Raw genomic sequence first — 4,747 nt, 5'->3', positions numbered from 1 at the left:
ATCCTGCCCGGCTGGCAACGCCTCTTGATCAAAAGAGTTTAAACAATTAAGAACTGATCAATGTACCTTTGTGTGTGCAAAGAAAGCAGAATAAAGAACAAAAGGGGCTGGTGGGAGCTTTGCTGCTGCCAGGGTCAACCCACCACGGTCTTTTGAGCTGAGGCCACAGGACGGCAGTCCCTGCTGGCTGATGTTCCTATTTGCAAGCAGAGACTGGGCAACGATTGCTGTGCCCAAGGTACTTAGGAAATCTGTGGAGGTGGAACCTCAAACTGAATTCAGATTTCCTGAAACCTCCCCCAGTTCTGTAGCAACAAGACCAACACCAACAGCACACTGTGTAACTGGCTGCTGAAGAGTAGCTGAAATGCCAATGAAGGCAACAGAATGGCACCCACTGGCTGCAAACTGAACTCAGCAGGACTGGCTTCTGAAGAACACACATACAGTCATTTTTAATTATATTGATAGTAAGAGTTGCACACATGCCAGTAAACCTGTCATTAGCAATGTAAATTAGTATGATTTTTAATATTAACCATCAGAAGAAGCTAATCTACATTTAACAGAGGAAAGAATACAACTATTTAAAGGAATGTCTTTGTTTTTCCATGCTGCATACAAAATAATGCAGGTACATGAAAACAACACAGGGAAAATAAATGCAATAACAATTCCTGTGCATAGAAGACTCCTTCTGCAGCAGTGGAGGGCACAACATAGAGGCTGGCTCAGCGCTGTATGGGGCAGTGTGTACAAGGTGCCCTGTTTGCTTTCTGGGTAAGGCAAGCATCACTGAGACATCTGCAGTGATTTGAGGCAAAGGCTTCACTTCAACCACACTCAAAATTGCTTCCCCGGGGAGCACACAGAGTTGTGGGCAAGTGAGGATGGGGCAGAGGAGGGTGGAAGGACGACACAGAGCTGGCAAGCTTGTCCATGCACCAACAGCTCCATTTTTTTGCAGCCCCCATTGCTCATGCAGACATGCTGCCCCATGGGAAGTCCTGGTTTGCTGAAGATGTCAGGATGGGGTTCCTATCCTGGCAAGCTGCTCTCAGTTCCTTAGTGTATGCGAGTTCACCAGCACCTACAGAAATATTTGCACAGGGTAGTCAAAGGAGAGGGTGGATTTCTCCATTAAATCACCTGGCTGTTATTTTTCCCAGAAAAATTGTGTGCATTCCTTCAATCCTTTTGAGAAACATTCAAAGAAAATGCGAGGGTCAACAAATCGGCCCTTAATGTCACACGCATGTAAAGACGAAGGTGGCAGCAGTATGTCACTCACAGGAAAGCTGACAGGAATATGGCAGAACAACCGGGTCCTGTACACATTCAAACTGCAATGCTGCTCCAAACACTAGCACCTGGTGATAGCTTTTTCACGAGGAGGAGAGGGGAAAAACAAAGCTTTGCTTGGACCTGATAAATGGATCTCCCTGGAGTACTCCATGAAGATCTGCAAGGGGGAAAACAAACAAACAAACAAACAAAGACACAGAATCCTGGACTTACATAATTCATGCAAGTACAGGATATGTATCAGGAGCTTTTGTAGGACTGGGGCTTTGTTGTGCAACAATAATTTTCAGAAGAATAAGAAGAGGTAGGCAGTATGCTTTGCAGTTGTGACAACGGCATGGTGTATTATGGAGATGGTTGTAAAGGCCTGTATTTCCCTGTTTGTATCTATCCACACTTGCCCCTACGCAACTTTACACAGGCTTCTCCCTGGCATGCACTTTTCTTTCTTTGGACTCCTCAGTTTTCCCTGTCCCTGCTCATTCCCACTGCCCCTGTAACTTTTCCTCATCCTTGCACCCCTGGCTGTGTTCCCCGGGCTTCCCAGCTGTCCGCTTACAAATTCTTCCCTCCTCTCCATCTCTTTCCCGCTCTGCTCTGGTGCCCAGAGCTGTCTTGGCACGTGTAGGATCTTCCCCTCAGGAAGGTGATTGAACTGGGCCTTTCCTACCGCGACCTGATCAACAAAACCCAAACCCAGCAGCCAAGAATAGAGCTGGGTCACTCAAATTCATTGCTTAACAAGCGTCTCAAGCATAGCGCCATCTTCTTGTATCACCACTTAGGGCCAGTAGCTCCCAGTATCGGCTTTCTGGATATTAACAGGCTGCTCATGACTCAAGAGTCTGCAAAAAGCAGACCGTCGTTGCTGGTGCTGACTTACCCGGTGGATCTGCAGCCTGGAGAACGAGCGGATTTTGTGATGATGTTAGTAATAACAGCTAAACACAGTGCCAGCTTCCAATGAGCTCCACCACCAGCACTAACCAGTTTCCTACCAAGGAGGTGGAGATCCCACCACACCATCCGTATGCTGCTGTTTCCACTCTGCCTCTCCAAAGTAAGCCCTGGAAAAAGCTGTTGCGATGCACGAGAATACCCAATGAGTAGCTCAGAGTAAAAAGATGTCTGTACGTTCAAAACCCAGCATGCTGATTATCAAATTCATTGCTGGTTTAAGAGAACATACATTGAACAGAATTAATGAATTGTGCCAGCTGCAAAACTTCTGGCAGATGGAGAAGAAAAAAAAAGCAGCCCTGGATGCTGGGAATAATCTTCACCTCCTTTTGAGGGAGATATTTCTACAATGAATATATTTAAGTGATGAAAAAAACCCTCTTGTGCAAAGGTGATCTTGCTTTTTCTTCAATCCTTCTTCGAAATAATTATTTCAAACACAACAGCTCTTCAGAAGATCAATAGCTAGGATTATAAAAATACCCCAGCACAGACTGATTGCTGCCGAAGAAAGAATTATTACTAAGGTTTCGCTTCACTTTTTTTGTACTAAATAGAGACTATTTACAGCCCAGAAAACTCAATGTTTCAAGATCTGAAATGTCATTTTTAGCTATGCGTTCATCTTTTTGGTTCACATCGACTACCATCATCTGTTAAGTCAATAGTTATCTTCCCTACCTACCTCCAAGGTGTCCCGAATGAACTATCAGTCAAGCAAATCTTCAGTGCTCTTGGTGCTGGAGAGAAGAAAAAGCACACACATCAGAAGGAACCAGACAAGAAAAGTTTCTTCATACACCATCACCAAGCTTTTTTTATTAAACAGATGTTCCACCCACTGCCCTACCTATGCAAAGGTATGTAAGGTGCAAAACCAAAAGAAAACTGCTATGCTAGATTGGGTGCATTTACTATTAAGATTCTAATAGACTAGAATTTCATCTATTTAAAATTAACTCCAAAGCCAATTTTAATGCTATGATGCAGTTGAAAATAGAGTTAAGCTCTAAGCTCTGGAGAAGAGGAAAACCGCAGAAGGCTTACACAGCATCGCTGGCACTCAGTCCATCTCCACATTACTGGGAGTGCATTTCTTATCGAACACCTGCGTCTGAAGAACATCGTGCCCACAGAACAGGGGTGCAGACATCATGGTACAGGATCACTACCTACATTATGGTGTGGTCTCCAGAAGATCTTAGCGTTATTGCACAGTACAACAAATACAGGGGGCTTAGAATCAAGAGCAGCAGCCTTCAACCATACATTACAACCATAGTATCACACTTCGTTCTCCTCCTTGGACCCAGTTTAAGCTTTTCTTTCTTGTCACCTCTGAGCTATGCTCAAAGGTCTCAGAAACAACACACTGCCTTTAAGCCCAGCGCTACGCACCACTGAACGAAGCAAAGAAGTGAAATTACCTCAATTTTTCTCATGTAGAACTGATCTACATGAGATCACATAAGGAGGTGGCTGGAGAGCTGAGATGTGAACACACTTCCTCCAAGTGCCAGTCCAGTGCTCTGACCACACCACAGTTCTGCCTTACTTCTGGAGAGTCAAAAGTTTTGGCTTCACTTTTCCCCCTTTCAGATACCCTGCTGGGCACGTTAATATGCTGCTACAGGGGCAACGCTTCAGCCTCCCAGTGTGGAAACACACAACCTGAGAGGATGGTGACAGGTGATAGGCACATTTCATCAATAGTTGTTAATTATCAACACCATTTGATAATATTTATCCAAATAAATTAACAGGTAGAAAGCTCAGCACAATTAGCAGAAGAGCCCAAGGTCTGATATTCTGTACTTGGCCAGACTTTAATTAGTCAAATAGCAACATTTTGTACAGATCCTGACAATTACAGCCAGCAGCTAGTAACATTCACAATGCTAGGCTAAATTGTGCACAGATAAAAATTGTAATGAACATAAATTAAAACTGGAGCTATAACACAGACTCTTAAAGGCGCTTCCTGCAGATCTCTCTGACCAGCAGTACCTAGGGACAGCAGAGCTCTCTGCTGCTGGCGTTCTACTCCCCGCCCCCCCCCCCCCCCTTTTTTTTTTTTTGGCTTTAACACAAATCCTGAAGTGCTTCTGTATTTTGTAGCAGCCAACATAGAAGCAACAGAACACCTCCAAACATCCCCTCTTCATGCCTTTATTTATAATTTCTGCACCCATGTCATTGCCTATGGCCTCACAAGACAAACCTTCCAGCCAGGAGCAGTGCTCCTGCAAGGACACTGCTGACTTCACGCACTTTTTATGGTACCCTTCCATCAATGGGGCTGCAGGAGGCAGGTTGCAGGACACAGGCAACACCTCTCACTGCAAGCCAACACCGCAGCCCACCTGGCCTGGCGAGGGGCAGCGCTTGCAGCACACTCCAGTGCTCAGGCACCAGCGACTGCCTTGAGCCCACAGGTGTGAACACCAGCGCCCTTGCCCAGGGGTCCCTCCCGAACAAAGCT

The 4,747-nt window shown here is 45.4% G+C and overlaps 1 long non-coding RNA gene across 1 annotated transcript; it reads right to left on the bottom strand.

Moving 5' to 3' along the window:
- Positions 1 to 586: 586 nt before the first annotated feature.
- Positions 587 to 4,294, bottom strand: LOC114017558 (uncharacterized). Its single transcript, XR_003562689.2, has 3 exons — positions 3,693 to 4,294; positions 2,951 to 3,005; positions 587 to 1,462 (listed from the first exon to the last, which is right to left on the bottom strand). It is a non-coding gene; the product is annotated as an uncharacterized LOC114017558 (long non-coding RNA).
- Between the last annotated feature and the right edge of the window lie 453 nt (positions 4,295 to 4,747).

The sequence above is a fragment of the Falco cherrug genome, chromosome 1 (genome assembly GCF_023634085.1).
Source record: "Falco cherrug isolate bFalChe1 chromosome 1, bFalChe1.pri, whole genome shotgun sequence".
NCBI lineage: Eukaryota > Metazoa > Chordata > Aves > Falconiformes > Falconidae > Falco > Falco cherrug.
This window is presented reverse-complemented; position numbering and strand designations above follow the sequence as displayed.